We start from the raw sequence: 23,451 nt of genomic DNA on the forward strand, positions 1-23,451 counted from the left end.
ATACTAAACCATACAAAATGAGTGCAGAAGTGAGGCAGGAGTTGCCATTGAAATAAAAAGATTGCTAGAAACAAACATCATACAAGAAGTGTTGAGTAGTCCTTGCAACTCACCGATAATTGGCATCAAGAAACCTAGTGGTAAGTACAGGGTAGTGCAGGACCTGCGCAAGGTAAATTAAATCGTTATTCCTTGCTGTCCTATTGTTCCGAACCCTGCAGTGATTTTGTATCAAATTCCCTGGAATGCTGAATGGTTCACCGTTATTGACTTATGTCACGCATTCTTTTCAATCCCATTGCATCCAGACAGCAAATTTCTTTTCTCATTTGAATTCGACAGTCACGTGTATGTCTGGAATCGTGTCCCTCAGGGGTATACAGAAAGCCCCTCAATTTTCATTCACATTCTGAAAAAGTGCCTTGAATCCTTGGTTTTACTTGGAGAATCAGTTTTGGTGCAATATATAGATGACCTCTTGGTGGCGTCTAAAAGTCAGAAAGACTGTGTTGTTGACACCATTGCCTTACTGAACCACTTAGGTGAAGGAGGACATAAAGTATCCCCTGACAAACTACAGTTCTGTACCTCTTCAGTAAAATATCTGGGGCACCAGATAGAGAAGGGTATCAGGAAAGTTACCTCAGAAAGAATTAAAATAATTCGAAACATGCATTTACCCAATACTCAGAAAGAGATCAGAATGTTCCTTGGAGTTGTAGGATACTGCAAACAGTGGATTGTGGGATTTGCAGTCCTAGCAAAACCTTTGATAAAAATGACAAAGAAAGGAGCAAAAGACCCAGTGGAATGGAATGAGGAAAGCATGACAGCTTTTACCAAATTACGAGAATGTCTGTGTACAGCTCCCGCATTAGGAATGCCTGATTACTCGAAAGAATTTGCACTGTTTTGTGATACACGAGACAATTGTGCACTGTCAGTCCTAACTGAAGAGCATGGTTTGACTAGACGTCCAGTAGCATATTTCTCTGCTACTTTGGATCCAGTGGCTGCTGGATTACCTGGATATCTGAAAGCAGTAGCTGCAACTTGCATGAGTCTTGAACAGAGTGAATCCATCATTATGGGACATCCTGTAACTGTGTATGTTCCACATGCAGTTGTAATCTTACTGACCAGGACTAAAACCCAGTATCTCACACCTAGTCGGCTAACTAAGTATGAGAGAATCCTTGTGGGTGCAGCAAATGTAACCATTACTAGGTGTAACATACTGAATCCTGCTACCCTATTACCAAATTCACTGATTGCAGAAGCAAAGGGAGAGGTCGAGCATTATTGCATTGATCTGACTGAGTTTAGTACCAAACCACGCCCAGATATCAAGGAAATGCCCCTGCCTGTAGAGGATTTCGAGCTGTTTGTAGATGGCTCATGTCTGAGACATGAGGATGGAGGCCTAAGTGCTGCCTATGCTGTAGTTACAATATCACGTGCTGTAGAAGCATCCTATCTATTTGGAGTAAAGTCTGCACAAGTAGCCAAATTGATTGCATTGGCAAAAGCCTGTAAATTTGGGAAAAATAAAAGAATAACCATATATACTGATAGCCAGTATGGTTATGGGGTTGTGCATGACTTCGGCCAATTATGGCTGCAAAGAGAGTTCCTGACTTCTTCAGGTACTCCTATCAGAAATGGAAAAGTGGTACAGGAATTACTGGAAGCAATCCAGTTACCAAAAGAATTGGCAGTGGTCAATCTGCTCTACAAGTCCCATCACCCATTAATCTCTAGAGACACAAAAATCCTTCCATCCATCCAATCATTCACTCTCCTGCACATATCATCTATCTATCGACAAACACATGCATGTTTCCTTTCATCCACATACTCACCCCATCCACTCCCATGCAAACACCCAACCAGACACACATAAGTATTCATTGTTACGCAGTCATTCGTCAGTGCTTACATCCATCCAAGAACACGCATGCATCAATTCACACACATCTTTGGATCCACGCATACCCACACACCAACACAAACATACACATGCAGTAAAATGTACATCCAGCTACATATCACCCACATGCCTCCACAAACATCAATCATTCCATCTATCAATCCGTACACAAACCACTCATTCCTCCCTCCTTCCATCCATGAATTAATACACACATACATTCATCAATTCAGTTATATACTTTTATTTGTTTGCGTTCATTTGAGTTTCAGAACAGAAACACTGGTCATAGTAGCAAGGGGCATGAATACATTTAGAATATAAGTGCTGGCTCTGCATATGCCCTGGTCATAGTAGCAAGGGGCATGAATACATTTAGAATATAAGTGCTGGCTCTGCATATGTTACGAGGGTGGAAAAGGAAGATTATGAAACTTCTCGCAGCCTTTATAACATACATTTTAATAATGATTATGCATCTTGTTATTTTCATAGAAAGGCAGTTTGGGAGTTATAGGGTTGAGCTAGACGGCTGAAGTGAGCACAACATTGGCCGGATTGTTCCAGTGCACACATGCACAAGGGTTCAATCACCGCCCATCAATTTATGAATTCATCTAAACTTGTACCTACACCAATACATTTAGGACCTGATTTACAAACATTTTGCGTAGTGTGTTCACCGCTTTTCTGGCACAGCCATGACACAAACTTATATGTGATTTACAAAGCCACGATGCAGAAAGTTATTTGTGATTTAAATTCACATTTGCAGGGTTTTGCATGGCATTTAGTCCAAAAAGTAGCTCAAGGCAGCACATCTGCCTTGCGTTACCTTGCATCAGAGAGTCATTCCATGGTCGGAACATAGGTGTTCCCATCAATCGGTGCCATTGATTTTCACACAATCCCAAATTTACTAAGATGAATAAATCTGGACATAAAACAAAATCGAAAAGTAGACCCGGAGATAGGCAATTTTACATGTTTCAGTGAAAACAGCACCAAAAAGCACAAAGTGACAATTGTGGTTATCTGATCCACCCAGACTGCGACAAAGTCAATAATTCAGGCTGACCACGATGGAGCATAGGCCGCTACAAGGACCTACCTAGGCATGCTGGGAAGGGTACAGTAAAACCTGGTTATGGAACGTTGCAAGGGTCCGCTTCGAGGATGTGTCACATAGCAGAGGCGATAAGAAGTCCGGGTTGGAAATATGTCAAACAGTGTTTGACTTGAGGAGCTCTAAGGCTGCAATGCGAGGTCTTGCATCATTGTCAAGGAGCACATCGACAAGGGGGCTTGCAATGCAAAGACCTGCTTTGAGGATGCACCAGGCACCAGCTTGTTTCAACGAAGCTGCTGGGCTTGCAATGCGAAGACTTGCGTCGTTATTGAGGAGGCTGTCAATTCTGGATTTGCTATGAGATGTGAGGGCATGCATCCCAGAGCTGCAGTTCTGATGCCTGGCGGGCAGCGAGGGTGATGCAAAGTCCTTTTACTATGAGAGTCCCTCAGCAGAGGCTATGCATCTGTGTTGCTTGGGGTTTAGCCACGCAAGTGAGGAGTTGCGTCGGTTCTGCTGGATCCACCGATGGGGTGACACCACTTGGCAGGGTAAGAGTCACAGTTGCAGAGTCCAGTTGCTTTGTTTAAAAGATTGCGACTGGAGTCACTCTGGTGGTCCTGGGTTTAGGTTGCAGATCCAATCCTTCTTACCCAGACAAGAGGGCAGCAGGAAAGCAGGACAGAACAGCAACACAGCAGCCCTTCAGAGTAGCAGTCAAGCAGAGTTGCAGTTTCTGCAGCTGCACAGCAGTCCTCCTTCTTCTTCCTTGCAGAGTCTTCCACAGGTCCAGAAGTGTACCGAAGAGTTGATGTCGGTGGCACAATATTTACACCTGGTTCCGTCTTTGAAATGGGGGAACTTCCAGAGGATTCCCTTTGAGGTGCTCAGGTTTCCTGCGTCCCATGCTCTGCTTCCAGACTAACTATGAGGGATATGCATTCCTTTGAGTGAAGGAGGTAAGTGGGCCTGCATCCCATTCTGCCAGTGATGGCCGATCCATAAAAACATAAGCTCTCTTTTGTGTGTGGCTGTCTAGGAGGAATATATACGGACAAACTACAAACTACACCTACTCATGTGACTCAGAGACAGGCTTCAAGCACTAAATGGCTAAGGCAGGACAGTGCCAACTTTCTAAAGGTAAGGAATAGCAGCTGGTATGCACTCAATTCAACAAGTGATACTGATGATTCAAACATTAATGTCAACGTTAATCAAAGTGGTGAACACCTGAAGAAGAGGGTGCAGCCCATCCCCTACTTAAAAGTGTGTATAATGCTAGGCCAAGTGTCATAGCCTTCAAGTGCACTACACTAAACACTCCAGTGGAGTCTATCATATATGACTCTAAGTAATCAGATATGACAGGTAAGTACATATACAATAAACTCATTAGAAACCAAAATATTCAAAGTAAATGACAAACGAAGATGGTGACGGTAGCTCAAAAAATATCTTCTTTCATTGAGCAGACTTGATAAGTCTCCTGTGAAGAACTTCAATCAATAATGTAAAGTAACAATTGTGAGCTTCTTGCAGATTAGGAAAGAATCCCAAAGCATTTCCTGCCATTCCGGAGGAGGTGCTGTGATTCCTGCAAGATATTGAGACATTTCTGGTGGAATTTTTGCAAAATGAGGATCTGAGTGACCGGGCCTGGCAGCGTAGAGATGCTCTGTTACTGGGCTTTCGGCAGATGAAGGCAAGGTACCCTCCGGAATTTCCTTCACGAGAATCCCCTGAAGAAGGGCAGATATTTATGCCCGAAAAGCTTCTTCCCTGATTTCCCACTAGCCTAGCAGGTGGGACAGGACCTACAGAATGCATATGAGGCCATCTTCATTTGGGGCCAATAGAAGTGGGGGACAAGACTGGCGAAGCTCTTGTCTTGCCCCAGATCTCCTGCCAGGTGAATATTGTGATGCAATTCCAGTAGTAAGGTCTTGTAACACTGAGGAACCACCAGCACATGGCCTGCCCCAGGTTCAAGAACCTTAAGATCACTGTACAGAAGGTCGTTCTCCCACTAGAGAAGGTGATCTCCAGAGGCATCACCTGCTGCTTGGGCCTCAGATTGCTGCCTAAAGCCCTCTAGAGTGGGGCACTCCTTCTGCACCTTGCAGAAATCCGCCTTGGAGGGAGCATCCTCAAATTGCCATCCATCTTGCTCAGGCATATCTCCCAGGGCAGCAATATCCTCCCCAGCAGGCTCAGTAGCACCCTCCTCAGGTGCCCTGTCCATCTGGACAGCCGGAACTTCAAGGTATAGTTTCCTATGCCCCACACTCCTTGCCCTACTCTTCTTGGTAGCTGCCTGTGTCATTCTTGCAGGCTCCTTTGACACCCCTCCCAGGCAGCCGTGAACAATTTGGTCATGAAAACCTATGCAGGCAGTCCTATCATCCCCAAGTGTGACCTGAGCTCCACGCTGTTTCCAGATAGCGTGCTCTTGATTATTGCCCAACAGATAATATACAGGCATGGCTGGGCTCACAGCTTCTTTTATAGAACCTGAGACCCCCCACCACGCCCACTCAAAAGGAAACACAGCCACCAATGCGTGACTCTTGCAGTTGTCTGCGACTACGACTTGGTGGAATGTATTAGGGAGGACCTGCACTGTGGACACCAGCAGACATCTCATAGAAGTAGTGCTGGCTCCTGTGTCTCTCAGAGCCTCCACCCCTTGCCCATTGATGGTGACCCACTGCCTATACTTAGAAATATTTGAAGGAATATGGGCTTTTGGCACCATCTCCTCACACCCCATGGACACTCGGATAACTTCTGTCTCCTCACTAAAGCTAACTGGAACCACCTCCTCCACAAGCACTACACTGAGCAACCCAGGTGTCTGCGCTTAGATGGGGGTCTGTGCCCACCCGGGACATTTGATGACTCCCTTGGAGTTCCCATACTTGTAGCACTCACTACACTGAGGACAAACCTGCCTGTCCGTTTATCAAAGAACCACTTCCTCTATGGCTCAGATTGGGACTGGTTACTGCCATTCCCTTGATAATTATTTTAGGGGCCCATTGAGAACTCATTGAAAAAATAAATTCTTCCCCCTCTTACTTTTGGTGGTACCCCTGATGACCCATTTGGGAGTACCACTCAGATGCCTTTTTGACACCCTGGTCCCACGCAGAGGTCTGTCTCCTCAGAAAGCTTCCTAGGTTCAGTCATTTTGCTGTCCACTAGATGTTGGTGCAGCTCTTTAAAACAAGTATTGAGCATGTGCTCTGTGAGGATCAAGTTGATCATCCCTTTCTAATCATTAGACTTGCTGACTCTCACTCAGCCATTCAGTGCCTTATAGGCCTACTTAAGAAAATCCACCAAAGACTGGGTCTGCATCGTTTGACTATCCTTGAACCCAAATCCATACTTCTTTGGGCCAAAATTATTAACAAGTATGGCTTTCATGGGGCATACCTTGTCTGGTGTTCTACCTCCAATGTAAAAAGTGTGACCTTCCCGACTGGGGGATATGTCTTCACAAATTAACCCCCCCCCCCCAATACTGCTCTGGAATCGTCTGTACCTTTAGAGCTATCTCACATGCAGCAAACCACTTTTCTATGTCATCCCCTATTAAATATTTGAGCACAAGATCTTCAGGGATGCAGACCTTCTTTGTCTCTTCCAGACTCTGTAGGTATGCTGCCTCCATTGTTGTTGATCTCTGCTTGTAAAGCCCTGATGTCCATTTCTCTGAGGCTCCTATCATGATCCAATCACTCTAAAGCTAGTTTCTCATACATTGCCAATTTATTTTCCTCCATCTTGAGTTGGGTCATCTGCAGGTAAAATTGCCTCTCTACCTCCCTGTTCGCCAGCCCCTCCTGTGACAGGTCATGCAATGATATACTGCTTCAGCTCTGGCAGAGAGCTCCAACTAAGGAGATGAGTCATCCCCTCCTCCGAAGGCTACATCTCTGGGCTGGTATCCAGGCCTTGCTCTGGTTCCTCCACATCATCCAACTCGTTTTCATACTCTGTTGCTGTCAGTAACTGGTTAACCTCTGTCCAGGCCCTCAGAGCTTTCTTTTGAAGGTCCAATTTTGTGGTGCCCCCTTCATTTGTAGTGGCTTTTCCATACAGAACTGTTTGAGCTTAACCAGAGTGTGATTTTCCTGGATGGCTAGCATAGACTCTATTAATGCAGGTGTACTCAAGTGCTCATGTTTCCTGCCTCCCCCGCACTGCCTCCAGACTAGCTACAAGGGTAATACAATCCTTTGTGTGAAGGCAGGACATATCCTACTCAGCTGTCAGTGGGGATGTGGCCGGCTCAGCCTTCTTACCTTGCCAGTGATGACTCGTCAAGGCACATCTAAGCTCTCTATTGCATGTGGTTGTCTATGAGAAATACACAAGGACCAGCTGACAACTACACCTAGTCATGTGTCATAGAGACAGGCTGAAATCACTAAATGTCTAAGCCAGGAAAATGACACATTTCTAAACATGTCATTTTCAAAAATTGCAATTCAATTCCCACTTTACCATTAAAGAGGATGTTTCATTATTAATTTCAAAGATACCAAACATTATCTGTTTCCCTGCTCCCATTTGTAAGCTATCCTTCCTTATGAAAATGAAATGTTATTCACTAATAGGACATGTAAGACGAAATGCACATGTCCTACTTTTTAAATATATTGTGACATGATGTGTGGTCTGTTTGGGGGCCTACCCTAGGGGTGATGTTTGTATTAAAGAGGAAGGTGTGGGACTGGCAAAATGTTTATTTTGCCAGGTCCAAATGTCAGTTTAAACTTCATAAACGGGCTGGAGTGACTGGCCTGAGACATGTTTCAAGAGATACGTAAGTGGGTGGCACAATAAGTGCTGCAGGCCCACTAGTAGCATTTAATTTACAGGCCCTAGGTACATGTACTACCACTTTACTGGGTACTTACAAGTACATTAAACTTGCCAATTTGAGATAAGCCAAAGTTATCATGGTTTAAGGAGTGAGCTCACACACTTAAGCACTGGTTAGCAGTGGTAAAGTGCCTTAAGACCAATACAAATGAGATCAGAAAAATATGGCGGAGTAAGACAAAATGTATGGGGGAAGACGACCTAAAGGCTCACAGGTCTAACAGTGCTGCATTCTGCAGCACAAATAGAAAGAGGAAAATGTCTTTAAGGATTGGTTTTGTGCTGGAAGGTATCCCTTCCTGTACAAAAAAACAATCCTACCTGTAATGCAGGCACTGTTGCACCATGGTAATACGAGTGCCCTGGTGGAAGTTTGCTATTTTTTACATCAGTTAAAAAACTAAACCTTTAGGTTTGGGATTTTACATGTGCATATAGAGGCCTTATGACAAGCTCAGCCCACAAACAATATATTATAACATGCAGTTTTTGGTCCTGTTGCATCAAAATCCAAGTGTACTGGTATTTACAGAGTGTTCCACCCTTTAAACTTTGGGAGATTTCACCAGTCAGAATTTATCCTGGGTTGCGGACTTTATCCCATCCATTAATTACTGAATGTTGAATTCTCCAAAGCATTTTAATTTGTGACCCCTGTGAAAAGTGTTTGCACAGGGGACGTTAATTACCATGCCACTCATATATGAGGCCAAAACCTATTGGCTTTGTTAATGCTAGTTAATAGCAGGTTGTGGGCAGCATAATCACAGACTAATATCAGGCTTTCTCAGCCATGGGCCATTTTTTGGAGATTTTTGCTTTTGCCTCTGGCATTTTCAATTTTGTAGGGACGTGGGAAACATTTTTTTGGCAGCTTGTTTTGCACGCAATCTGTAACTGAGACAGACAGTTTTATAGCATCATAATGAGATGCATTGATTTATTCTAGTAGGATCAAAATGCCAACATTTTCTGAACTAAGACTGTTTAGAGAATATAAACCCTTTACTCCTGAGGTTTTACGCCCTAGTGCTGAGCCCATTTTTGGCTATTTCGGGTACTTCACACTTATGTCTCCATAGCTTTTCTTCCATATAAGATATCCATGCCAAATTGACATCCCTTTTTCCCAGGATCATGGGGTTTTAAGGGTAGACTTTCGTAATGAGATGCGGCCAAGGGAGTCAGAGGACAAAATATATATTTGTAGATGGTCAGAAGCTAGCTTCAACTAAGAGCATAACCTAGGGCCATATGTATCAACATACCCTTTTGCGATTTCTTAATAGCGATTTTTAAGGAATCGCTATTTAGAAATCGCAAAATGGTATGTATGTAGAAAATCGCTTTTTTTTGCGATTTCTTAAAATTCCTTAATTGCGATTAGCAAATTGCTAATCGCAATTAAGGAATAATTTCCCATTCATTTTGCCCATAGGAATGAATGTGAAAATATTCTCAATGTGCGATTCGCAATTTGCTAATCGCAAATTGAGAATAATTTCAAGGGTGTAGGGCTGTCTCAAGAACACCCTGCTGCACCCCTGAAAATGACATGTGTGCGCATATGGCGCACATAGCGTCACATGGCACCTTTGGATTTAAAAAAAATGCTTTTTTGAGAGAATTCGCAACTTACCACCAACAAGAAGTTGGTGGTAATTTGCGATTCCTTTTTTTTTCCTTGATACATTGCTTTTAAGGAATCGCAAAATTTGCGATTCCTTAAATGCAATTGCAAAATAAGGAATGACAAATTTTGCGATTCCTTATTTTGCACCCAAATTGTTTCATGCATATCATTTTGAGAAAATGGGTTTGCAAACGCCGAAATTCTGCTAATTTCGGCGTTTGCGAACCCATTTGGCCTTGATACATATGGCCCTAAGAGCATGAAGCAAATGCATGGGAAGTTGCCCACTCCCTTCCCCATTTTCTCTTCCCATACTTATCCAGGCAGGTTCCCAGGCATTTGCTTTATGCTTAAGTCCTGATGATGATCCCATAACCAAGATTTTCTTCGTCTTAATTTTGGCGCTGCCTCCTATGTATGCCATCCGTGTACATAAGGGGCAGCATCAAATACAATGGGTGTTGCGGTGGAACGCCTACCACAACACCCACTGCATGCCCCTTTCACGCTAAACATAGCGTGAAAGGGTGCGTTATGTACAAGGAAGCGTTAAGCCACGTTAAGTGGCTCAACGCTGCCTTGTACATAAGGCGCAGCCCCTAATGCCACGGGAACGTCACAAAAAGTGACGTTCCCGTGGCGATAGGGCCTTGTATATATGCCCCTATGTCTTCTGTACTTGCTTGGGAGCACTTGCTCTGTTTTATTGAAGTTACAGCAGATTATTTATTTTCTTTATTTCAAATTTTGCAATTGCGGGCTTATGGCTAACATGTTGATGTGGTGTTTTTTCTATTATTCTCCTGTTTATTTTTGTTGCAAATGCTTGCAATAATTTAAAAAAAAAACTAAAAAAAAAACATTGCCCCGGCTTGTCAAAACCAGTTTAATTATCCCTGCAAATGCTTTTTTTGTATAGTAAATAATTAAAAACTGATACCCATCATGGCTTTCTTTGCCACAATACATTATGCTGAGCTCAAAATATTTAGTTCGAATCTGATGAGTGGCAATTTAGAAAATCTTTGCTAGTCTTGTGGTACGCACAATGCGACATGCTTCTGAAGGATGCTGTAATTAAACAAAGACTGATGTAAATGTGTTTGCAATTGTGATTTTATGGAACATTAATGGATGCCTTTTGACATAAGAACGAACCTGTTTCCTTATATAAAATGTTGTTTACAGAACAGCTGCAACATTGTTCTGCTCAATTCAATTTTCCTCAAATTCGTGGGTTCTTGCTTGAGGAATGTCGGCAAAACATATAACAATTGTTATGTCAGTCATTAGCCAACTGTTATACACAGACCTAGAGCTTCCTCCAGGCAAAATACACAGCAACAGGGGCTTAATGGATCATATTGTAAATTGGAATCATTTGTGTCAAGCACTTTTTGTTAGCGGTACTTGAAATTAGCATCATAATTCCTTTGATTAATGCAATGGTTGTTTCTGCTTCTGGGAAGCTGCGGACAAGAAAATGTTTCATTTTAGAATACGTATTGACTCTCAAACATCAAAGTAAGTGCATAAGGGGTTGAAATATTACATCAAAGAACAATAATGGAGAACATTATATTAGTTGCGTCTGCATAAGTACATAAGTCATAGGTAGATCTTTGGCCCATAACATAACTAACATGCCTGACACCCAGTCTTGAGACAGCTTGCAGCAGTAGAACATAAAGATATTAGAAACGTGTGTGAAAGTGAGAGCCTACCTATCCGTAAAAGAAAGGCCATGCAAGTAGGGTAAGTCTACAAACGGTATGTGTGCAACGAACTGGAAGATGATATTGAGCTCATCTAAGGACGGGTTGGAGCAGAAAACAGGCGCACGCCCATGTATGGTATTGGCATTGCAACTAAGGAAGTCAATCTTTCCCCGGCTACACTCTCCCCAGATAAGTGCTTCATAAGTGCCGTGTTTTCCAGTGCTGACTGCCGGCACTTATTTGTAAACATTGGCACATATTTATGAGAAACCATCACAAGGTTGCACTGTGTGTGTATTTTGAGCAAAAGTCCATAAGTGGATCATTAACCAATTAATATACATAATAAAAAATGATAAAACCAAACGTAAAACTGCAATTTAAAGTAAAACTGAGTTTTACCAGCTACAGTCGACCAGTGAGTAACACCTTGGGTCCTGGCACTTAATTATTTTACAAATTAAGCACTGCCCCAGAGATCCATTGTATCCTTTTCATAAGTTTTTTGTTGTGAAGCAACAAGTAGTTGGAGATGCTGTATGGAACCTGCGGAGTCGTTGTGTGTACGATAACTAGGAAATGTAAAAGAAGATAAAATGTACCACGAATCAGTATACACAAATATAGGCACAAAGTCCACACTTTCCCAATTATTGGTGTAAGAGTAACTACTATACTTGCACTGACACTTTACTAAGTATTTCGTATTTATTTATTAATGATAACGGAACTCAATTGAGATCCACATATCCAAAAAAAACGAAAAAAAAAACAGCAAGATTTCTTCTAAATAGATAAGAATATCAATACAATGGTAGGAAACATTTAAAGTAATTAAACAATTTAAAACAAGACATTTCATTTGGGGGTTTCGCCATTGCTACAAGAAAATCAAAAGCAGTAAAAATGCCCAATTGAAGGCACATGGGCTTTAACCATTTGCGCCTATAGGCCATAAGTGCTGGACAGACAAAAGCAACATGGTATAAATCCTGGGGATTAAGGTTACAAAGATCACAAATATCAGATCCACCATACCATTTAGCCAGGAGACAGTTCAGAGGGAGCAAGTTATTTCTTAGCAAAAGGATAAATCGCCTGACTCCATGCGGGAGATTCCAACATAAATATGGCTGAGATTTTTTTAGTTCACAAAAGTTACCGATAGATAACATTCCTCTCTTTACTTTATTTGTCCTACTGTCTATTCTAGAACTTAGCTCCCAAGACGCAGTCTTTAGAGATAATTTTAGTTGAGCTATAGACAGTGAGAAGAGGTTTTGTTCATCTAGCTGCAATAAAGCGATCGCCTGTCTGAAATTCCTTACAATTGAGGAGTAAACATTAAGGGAACCCAACAACTCATTTTTTATTTGATACCTCAGTGTGCCAGGCATCCCTCCCGCTATATTAAAAACCCACCGCACCACACTCGCAGCTGCCTGAGCCCGAGAGCTGCGCAGTCCAAATTCTTGTCTTAACGAAGACGTTGAATTTGCCGTATTTACAGAAGCTAGGTTACGAAGGATCTTTCCTTCGGTAGAATCTAAAAAATTCCAGCGTGCCATGTCCACTATTTCTAGGCCATAGATTAGGGTTGCCGGGATTTTTGCTCGGAAGACCTCGAGCAATATGGAAAAATGCCTTTTACCTGTCACTTTGTAAAGGGAGATGAGACTCTTCCCTTGAGTCAAAGCTTTCCTACTGTTGGTCTCAGTATGGGTTTTTTCGTTTAAATTATTCGTGACTATCTTCCCAAGAAAGGGATAGGAGGTGACTACTTCTAGTCTTTCCCCCCCAATAGACCAGCAGTAATTTTCATATTTGGACTTTCTCTTTCCCTGGAAGCACATTATTTTACTTTTTGAAGTGTTTATTTTTAAAAAATGAGCCTCAGCGTAAGAGAACAAAGCTTGTAATCGACAATTCAAGCCTTTTGGAGTGAGGTCCAAAATTAAGATATCATCTGCGTACATCAAGCACATAATTGGAGATCTTCCCAAAACTGGTGCAATACCATTGCTAGGGGACAATAGAGCCTTGGGGAGGTCAGCAATATATAAAGAAAATAATAATGGAGCCAATAGGCAGCCCTGTTTAAGTCCATTGTTTGTGGGTATAACCTTAGATAGTCCTCTCTCGCCACCCATTAAAACTCTGCTCCAGGTATCTGTGTGAAGTGCAATAATCAATTTCAGCAAGCTGGAAGGTATCCCTAAATTAGTAACTTGCTCCACAAAAGAGATCTGTCTACCTTATCGAAGGCCGTAGAGAAATCGATAAAAGCCCCATAAACGGCTCCTCTACGAACAGTAACATATTTTTCAACCAAAATTTGGAGAGCAGTAAGGTTATCAAGAGTACCATGCTGTTTCCTAAAGCCAGTCTGCTCTAGTGGTAATATTGCAGACGCAGACACCCAGTCATTCAGAGAATTCAACAAGCATTTAGTGAAAACCTTGCCTATGGCATCTAGAAGGGCTATTTGTCTGTAATTTTGCGGTAAATCTCTGGCCCCTTTTTTATAGAGAGGGATTAACAAACTCCCTTTCCAAGAATCTGGAACAATGCCATCGGTGTAACAAACTTTAAAAACTGGGTATAAGATTTTATCCCATAGGATACTATGAGATTTTAGTACTGAGATTGGAATTTCATCTGGGCCTCATGCACCAGAAGAGCGCAATGCTTTAATTGCTCCAACAATTTCCAATTCAGATGGGGGGTCATATGGAGATAAAGCTTCCTGCAATTTGACAGAATTAAACTTCTCACCATTACTGCTGTAAAGGCATTGGATAAAATCAACCCAGGTCTGCTCATTTATAGATTTTGGAGAGGGTCTGCTTCTTACCCCGCATCCCTCCCCAATTAATGACCAAAAGGTTTTAGACTGCCCATTCTTTGTTGCTTCGCGGAGTTTGATCCAAAGAGCATCTTCTTTCTCACGTTTTAATCTATCCTTTATCCTCTTTCTCCTTCTTCTCAAAAGGGAAATTCTTTGTCTACGCCCAGGAATGAAGGATAGATATTGGGCTCTAACTTTACTAAGTACATTACAATCAAAAACATCGGCCAAATGTATTCAAAATAGACATTTGATGTTGTATCATATATATGATTCGTTCATTTGAAGCCATACAAACATAGTAGATAACCAACGTGAGTATGATTTCAGGGTATCAGTGTCGCACTATGTAAACCTTATCCACTGTCCTGTGTGAAGAATTGCCTTTAGCGGCACCCAAATCATATAAAAGAGCAGGCTTAGCAAAAAGTTGAAGAATAACGCTTTAAAGAGTTGATAACAATTTCTAGATGTCTGCTCAATAAAACTCAGTTGAATATTTCATTTCCATGAGTTGTGTGGAGTACAGTGGCGGGAGGTCAGAATCCAGCGCAGTGTGGAAGATGTCAAACCTGGGATTCGACTTAATTGTTGGACAAATGCCATGTTTTTGTGGAAAGGAGCAGGAACTAAACTTATAAACAGTCCGTTACATGGAGGTACAAGAGGGTGATCATTCCCTTGCTCACTTTGCCACTGGATTCAAGCTAGCCTGGCTGAAGAGGGCAAACATATAGCTGTGTATGAACTGAGGTGTCAAAGTGAGCAAAAGAATGATGATGGATTCAACCCAGATCTGTGACTGGGGGTGAGTGTTTAAAAAGTTTCAGCATTCCGTCCTCATCTCCTTGTGTTTGCTTTGATCAATCCATTGGGCCACGTGGAGATTCCAAATCCAAGATTCAGCAGAGTATTTCATGTGATGTGATTTTTTGATTGAACCCTATATAAAGGAGTCATAACTAGAAGATGTGTTGTATTGCATGTCATTTGCCGATTTTTAAGGTTGCTCCAGTGAATTTTCACCACTTCACAGTGTATTCCTTGATGGTAGAAATGACTGGGGGAGGGCACTGTTGGACCTATCAGCCCTGGGAAGGTCATCCCCTAAACAATTTGACTTCCTCCTCCATTTTTCCTGATCTCATTTTTGTTGACCGTAAGACTCGGAGCACTTTATCACTGCTAACCAATGTTACAGTGCATGTGCTCACTCCTTAAAACAAGGTAATATTGGCTTATCCTCAAATATTTATCTTACATATATGTGCCTCGTAAAGGGGCACTACTTGTGCCCAGGGCCTACTAGTGTAACTGCAGAACTGATTGTGCCACCCTCTTAAGTAGCCCTCGAAGCATGTCTCAGGAATGCCACAGCAGAGCATTTGTGTGCAGTTTTAAACAGCCAATTTGACCTGGAAAATAAACCTTTTGCCTGGCCCAAACATCTTTAACTCATATAACTCACCATTAGGGTAGGCCCTGGACAGCCCGGAGGGTAGGGGGCTGTGTATTTGAAAAGGAAAGGTGTGTACTTTTACATTTGACATACCCTGGTAGTGAAAAACCCTTAAAAGTGTTTTCCACTATTGCAAGGCCTATCTCTCCCATAGGATAACATGGTAGTTACCTTATTTCACTGTAGAAGTGTAATTTCCCAATGGGAAGGGATGACCACTTCAAGTTTTTTGTCTCTGAATCACAAATAAAAATCTGAACCTATTGTGAAAGCAGATTGTAAATTGCAATTCTGAAAGTGCCGCTTTTTGAAATTGGCATGTTTTGCTTTAGTTATTTGGTGCCTGCTGCCTGTCTCTGATCACATGTCTCTGGTTCGTGACAGTTGGGCTTTTTGTATCCCCCCTAGAAGGATATGGGAACAGTCTCACTTACACCTAAATGGGTTCTGTCGTGTCCACAAACAAAGGGCTGCATACCCCACTGTAGTGAGTCTGGGGCCAGGGCAGGAAGGGAGGGCATCTGTGCATTTCAAAGGCCTCTCTTTGAAGTCTCTCCACTTCAAAGGTGCCACTGGTTATAAGAACTGAACCACAGATAACACCACTCGAGTACACTTCTGGAATTGTGGATGCTCTGCCAGGGAGAAGGACTGCTGTGTTGCTGAAGGACTACCACTCTGCTGGACTGCACTCTGCTAGACTCATGCTTTGCTGTGCGGTGTTGACCTGCTGCCTGATGCACTACTGCCAGGGTTAGAATGACTGGACCTTCATCTCTTGACCCCGGAGTGACTACAAAGGCTAGTTGGCTGGCCTCATGATCTGAAGTCTCAGGGACATACCAGGATTTCAATAACCTTGCTCCTATACCTGGACTCTGTCACCTGTGAGTCTACACTGACAAATTGTCCCAACCCCAGTCCTGGACCCTTGGAAGTGGGCCTAAGTTGCTTTGCCAGACTGCAGACCCAGCAGAACAGACACATCTCCTTTACTACATGGCACAAAACTGGGCAGAATCTATGCATTGCTGCTTCTCTGTGAATTGGACCCATTGGAAAGACCCTCCTCGCATTGCATCATCTCATTGGAACCACCACTGTGTGATGCATTTTCAGAGCAGGCCTTTGCATCCCTCATTGACGGCAGTCTCGACACGAACGACGAGATCTACTGATGTTGAATTGATAGCAGTTGTTGCGATTAAGAGCCCTAGCACTTTTTCGTTGATGGTTGCACTTTAGAAGCATTAGCACTTTTGTGGTTATTGCACTTTGTAATATTTGCATTTTTTATGTTGTTGCACTTTATTGCATTTCTTTTTGCTGCTGCACTTTATTGCAGGATTTTGCACATTGTCTTTTTTTGAACTATTGATGATGATATTGGCTGCTATAGTTTTATCTTTTTAATCTAGTCATAGCAGGAAGAAAGCTATTCAACATTTTTTAAAGGTTTCAATAATTGTGTTTTTGATTTTTATTGTGCAAAGTATATTTTGTAACAAATGCTCTTCTCAATAAAACATATATATAAAAAAAAAGTAAATAGACGGGCAGGATTAAAAGTGCAAGGAATTAATATGATGCCAAAGTGTGTGGGAACAGTGAAACAATGAAGGTTTTGGATCCTACATCTACCCAGCCCGGATCTCAACAATGGGAAAAACAGAAACAGTTGGCTGGACAGGACAAATTCTCAACAAAAATTCTGCAGCCACGCAGTCAAAATGTACCACGTAACCACTGGATTATTATTCCAAACAATTCTATCATTTATTTTTAAAGTTTTTCAATTTTCAAACAAAAGCACAAACAAAATGACCATCAGAACAGTGGGTTCATAAGCACAGTATCTACAAACATACAATATATACAATATTTACAACAATCGAATTAAGCGACACACATAGTGAGACACCAAAACAAATAAGCGTATATTGATTCAACTCAATTGTGATTATATACAGTGCATTAAAAAACATGAGAATAAACAAAGAACCAGTCCTTAAAGTGATGAGACCAAGGGACAGGCGGGATTAAGGTGGAGAAAGGTGCCTGCCTGTCTACCATAACCTGTGGTCAAGTCTTTTTTAGGGGTTGCACTGCTAGGGTCCGGCACACTCAAACTTGTTGTGTCCTAGCGGCACCCTTTAGGATTACCACAGGGTGGAAGTGTCGACGCGTTTCGAACCCGGATGTTATGGGTTCTCTTCAGGACAGGGACTGGGGACAGTGGATCTGAAAAAACATACTGAGTAGGTGTCAATTATCTGTCTCATGATACTGTAGAAGTCTACTCTGACTCCAAAGAAAAAGAGGGGAGAATAATTACCTGCACAAGGCCACAGACGTTGCCGTAGTGTAGGTTAGTCGCAAAAGATATTCAAGGCTGAAAAAACATGTACACAAATATATATATATATATATACACTTAGCACGATCAGTTGCATCTAGGGTAGTTAACACTGCAATGGATTGGCGTGAAGCCTTTAAGGAAGTGCATCGTACCTGTTATTTTCACACTGTTAAACTGAAAGCGTGGTTTCCGCAACGCGGAACACACTCAGGGCTGATGGACCACTATCTTTTTTCAGCGCGGGTGGTAGTAACTAAAAAATAATAAAACAGGATTGCACACATAAATTGTAAGTCACTGGTTGCTAAGACTGTCCGTTTACACAAGAACACGAGTGCGGTCAAGCCGTCAACAGTGAGGGGCTTCCTACCTGAACTCCAAACATGCAGCGCGTTAAGCGGCGCCCAATGCAGGCCAGCCAGCGGTATCGATTTCACCGTGTCTCGCTACAAGGGAAGGACACAATCTGCGCATTAGTCTCCTGGTAGACAAGCCAGAGAAACTCATCGCGTATGAAGTTGCTTTCAAATCGCGCCGTCCACTTACTCGTTTGGAATGAATCAATCTCACTTCTCACGGAGTTCAGTCTAAGGGTAGCTCGCGGTTTCTTCTAGTGGTATTTAGGACTGCCGGGTCGGAGGATTAGTGGGAGTGGCTAGTGGGGCTCCTATGGAATGCTGGAGGTTGTAGTTCGAGTGACCCATGATCACAGGGAAACCCGGGAACGCATCACTTCTTCTAGCGTTTTTCATACAATACAGAGTCCACATCACGAGGAATACAATCTTATGTATCAACAATAGCAAAATTTTTCATACAATACAAAGTCCACATCGCGAGGAATACAGTCTTATGTTTCAAAAATAGCAACATTACTTGTTTGAACCAGCTCATAGCCCTAATTTTCAACATAATGCAAAGGACCACCCACAGTGGAGACTACTCTGTGATGCCATACCCTGATATGTGATCATACAGCGTTTTTCATACAAGGCAGCATATACACAACAGGAATTGAAGTTAGATGTTTCGACAATACCCCTGTTGCATAGTTGGACAAGAGCACATGAACACAAATTGACAGCGTGACAGGCACATATTTACAAACAGCAAAGGCAGCTATATTATCCCAAATCCAGTTCTATGATCGAGTGGGGCACTCATAATATAGTCTGTGAATTCCTTCAGATCTGCGAAGTTGAGGTTGGCTGTGCTGCTGTTTTTCAATTGCTTTCCTATGAATCTTAATCCTATTTGTGTTATTATATTATGAGTGCCCCACTCGATCATAGAACTGGATTTGTGTTCATGTGCTCTTGTCCAACTATGCAACAGGGGTATTGTCGAAACATCTAACTTCAATTCCTGTTGTGTATATGCTGCCTTGTATGAAAAACGCTGTATGATCACATATCAGGGTATGGCATCACAGAGTAGTCTCCACTGTGGGTGGTCCTTTGCATTATGTTGAAAATTACGGCTATGAGCTGGTTCAAACAAGTAATGTTGCTATTTTTGAAACATAAGACTGTATTCCTCGCGATGTGGACTTTGTATTGTATGAAAAATGTTGCTATTGTTGATACATAAGATTGTATTCCTCGTGATGTGGACTCTGTATTGTATGAAAAACGCTAGAAGAAGTGATGCGTTCCCGGGTTTCCCTGTGATCATGGGTCACTCGAACTACAACCTCCAGCATTCCATAGGAGCCCCACTAGCCACTCCCACTAATCCTCCGACCCGGCAGTCCTAAATACCACTAGAAGGAACCGCGAGCTACCCTTAGACTGAACTCCGTGAGGAAGTGAGATTGATTCATTCCAAATGAGTAAGTGGACGGCGCGATTTGAAAGCAACTTCATACGCGATGAGTTTCTCTGGCTTGTCTACCAGGTGACTAATGCGCAGATTGTGTCCTTCCCTTGTAGCGAGACACGGTGAAATCGATACCGCTGGCTGGCCTGCATTGGGCGCCGCTTAACGCGCTGCATGTTTGGAGTTCAGGTAGGAAGCCCCTCACTGTTGACGGCTTGACCGCACTCGTGTTCTTGTGTAAACGGACAGTCTTAGCAACCAGTGACTTACAATTTATGTGTGCAATCCTGTTTTATTATTTTTTAGTTACTACCACCCGCGCTGAAAAAAGATAGTGGTCCATCAGCCCTGAGTGTGTTCCGCGTTGCGGAAACCACGCTTTCAGTTTAACAGTGTGAAAATAACAGGTACGATGCACTTCCTTAAAGGCTTCACGCCAATCCATTGCAGTGTTAACTACCCTAGATGCAACTGATCGTGCTAAGTGTATATATATATATATTTGTGTACATGTTTTTTCAGCCTTGAATATCTTTTGCGACTAACCTACACTACGGCAACGTCTGTGGCCTTGTGCAGGTAATTATTCTCCCCTCTTTTTCTTTGGAGTCAGAGTAGACTTCTACAGTATCATGAGACAGATAATTGACATCTACTCCGTATGTTTTTTCAGATCCACTGTCCCCAGTCCCTGTCCTGAAGAGAACCCATAACATCCGGGTTCGAAACGCGTCGACACTTCCACCCTGTGGTAATCCTAAAGGGTGCCGCTAGGACACAACAAGTTTGAGTGTGCCGGACCCTAGCAGTGCAACCCCTAAAAAAGACTTGACCACAGGTTATGGTAGACAGGCAGGCACCTTTCTCCACCTTAATCCCGCCTGTCCCTTGGTCTCATCACTTTAAGGACTGGTTCTTTGTTTATTCTCATGTTTTTTAATGCACTGTATATAATCACAATTGAGTTGAATCAATATACGCTTATTTGTTTTGGTGTCTCACTATGTGTGTCGCTTAATTCGATTGTTGTAAATATTGTATATATTGTATGTTTGTAGATACTGTGCTTATGAACCCACTGTTCTGATGGTCATTTTGTTTGTGCTTTTGTTTGAAAATTGAAAAACTTTAAAAATAAATGATAGAATTGTTTGGAATAATAATCCAGTGGTAACGTGGTACATTTTGACTGCGTGGCTGCAGAATTTTTGTTGAGAATTTGTCCTGTCCAGCCAACTGTTTCTGTTTTTCCCAAAGTGTGTGGGAAAGCGGTGGGAACAGACTTCGCCCCACACAAAACAAGCATTGGCATAGCCAATGGGTCTCGCTTTTGGGACGTTAAGGGTATTTACATATGCAGCACAATATCCTTAGAAAGAGAAAACAAAGAACGACGCGCTCTAAATCGGAGCCTTTAAGACTCCTCAGAAACCATTGCATCACCCCAACTGTGCACCAGATCCTCGATGCCAGACTTCGCATCATAAGCCCCATCGATGGGATCCTTGATGACAATGCAGGCCTTTGCACCGCAACTTCCTGGCATCTTGGAACTGACACATTGCTTCAGCTGTGCAATGTATCTTTGAATTGGAACTTCACAATGCTCCACAAACCAGGAATAAGGTACCTTGTTTTTGAAGCCCAAGTTCCCTGTAGCTGGCATGTGCTCCATCGCTGTCGGCCTGAACTTGTGACTTTGTCCCGGTCCGGCATAACCAGATCTCCACAGATGGCGCTTTATTCCTTTTCTTTCAATTTTTAATATATACCTTGGTAAGTTAGGCCTGTTTCTAGTTGATAATAACTTGAAGATCAAAAGGATGGGGAAAAAAAAGCCATGGAGGGTAGTGGAGGCGGGGTGGTGGGGAGGAATAGGGCGGAATAACAAGGGGCAGAATGCCAGAAAGATACAGAAACATGCAGGCAGTAATTGTGTTTTAGATCGGATAGATACCCTCATTAGTGAATGTAAGGATATCTTAGAGGGCGAACCAATCATGCAAGCTGGAATTGTTAAATCACCCCATCGACCCATTGAATCTACCAACCATAGCCCGAGCTGTCAGCCAGCTATCCCAAGCCTTTTTGCAGGTTTGTCTGGGCAAGACTCGTTTTCTTTGAGGTATTCTGGAAACAATTCCAAGTTCCTTCTGGTTTTTAGTTAGGTGATTGTTCGTTTATTTGTACTCTATTCATAGGAGTAGGTGAATAAAGACAGCCAACACGTGTTTCGCCCCCTTACATGGCCATCCGGCCTGGGGCTTCCTCAGGGCGAGTGTAAAGTTAATATTTTCTATCAGCGCCGTTGGTAGATAATTACTTTTAAGATTCTTCAATAATAAGCATAATGCCACGACGGAATACGGTGTTCTGGTCGCGTGGTTGCTATCCCAACCATGTTTCATAAACCAGCTAGAAAAGAGGGTCCCGCGCTCAATAGGGAGGGAAAACAGACACAGCGAAGGACTGTCAGTATCCCATTCAGCCTCCAGACAGTAATTTCCAACAGCTGGGACCCTCTATCTCTTGTTCTAACAGGTCTTTACCCCTGGCGGATCTGCACGAGGGGGATAGGAAAGGTGGACCGCAGCCCCCCCTCCTTCTCTGCCTCCTCAGCCCTATCAGTACAGAGCTAGTTCTAAGTCTTAATACTGAATCCTTGGAAACGCACCGTCTTATTAATTATCTTAGACTAGAAGTTGAGACTATGAGAGCAATGATTGAGGCCATTACTTCCATGGTTAATCTTCTACTGCAAAAGGTTTCTTCCCGTTCAGAGAACATTAATCCACCCCAATCTAGTCAGGTAAATTATACAGAAAGTGAGACAGTTATTATTGATAAGGCCTCCTTTCGTGAGGTTCCTACCCAATCCGCATGTGCTGCCACGTCTCATATGTTAGCGCCAGCTCTCTCAAGGACCAAGCGCCCAATCGACTCTAGTACAAGTCAACATAATACAGACCGCTGTAACTCAGCACCAGTGCCGGCACACCCAACCAGTACCAGACCCACTTCTTTAGCTTTGGTACATTATTCTTCGCATAGCTTACAACATCGACTGGCTGATTTGACTGGTCCCAATCTGTCCCATGCTCCCAAAATCCATATGGTCAACGTACCTAAGTATGATACCAGAAATGGCATAGAAAGCACAGACTCCGTGACTAATAAAATCATCCATTGTATTTGCCATGTTAGGGGTTGCTGCTCAGTTATTCAGGAAGATATCATTACAGCAGATAGACGTACCTAACAAGTATGTCCATCAGACTGCATTGAGCTTACGTTGAAGAGGGCTGACCTCGCTGAAAATCTCCTCGTTCTACAAAAATTCCACACTTGCCCTCCAGAAAATTATTCCGTCCAGTTCAGGCAGTTTCCACCTAGTAGTCCATGTTGGCGGGCCCATTGTGCAACCACCTTCTAGCGGGATGTTCGTCTCTGGAGGCGAACGACTGACGAAGAGTAAGCCCCAAAACTACCTGGGATCTCATGCTGTTTTCCCAATATATAGGGAAACCCTCTCTTATATGCCCTCTAGTACCCAGTTCCCATTTATAACCCATCACCTGGCACCTAGAATTCCACTGACAACACCTCTCTCGCCAGTAGGGATGCAGGTTTCTAGTGAGTCATCAGATAATGCTCCCAATGGGCAAAGGCTATGTTCCCATACTTCACCTAGGATACCTATGATATCTTGGAATATAGCGGG

Source organism: Lissotriton helveticus, chromosome 1_1 (assembly GCF_964261635.1).
Source record: "Lissotriton helveticus chromosome 1_1, aLisHel1.1, whole genome shotgun sequence".
Lineage (NCBI taxonomy): Eukaryota > Metazoa > Chordata > Amphibia > Caudata > Salamandridae > Lissotriton > Lissotriton helveticus.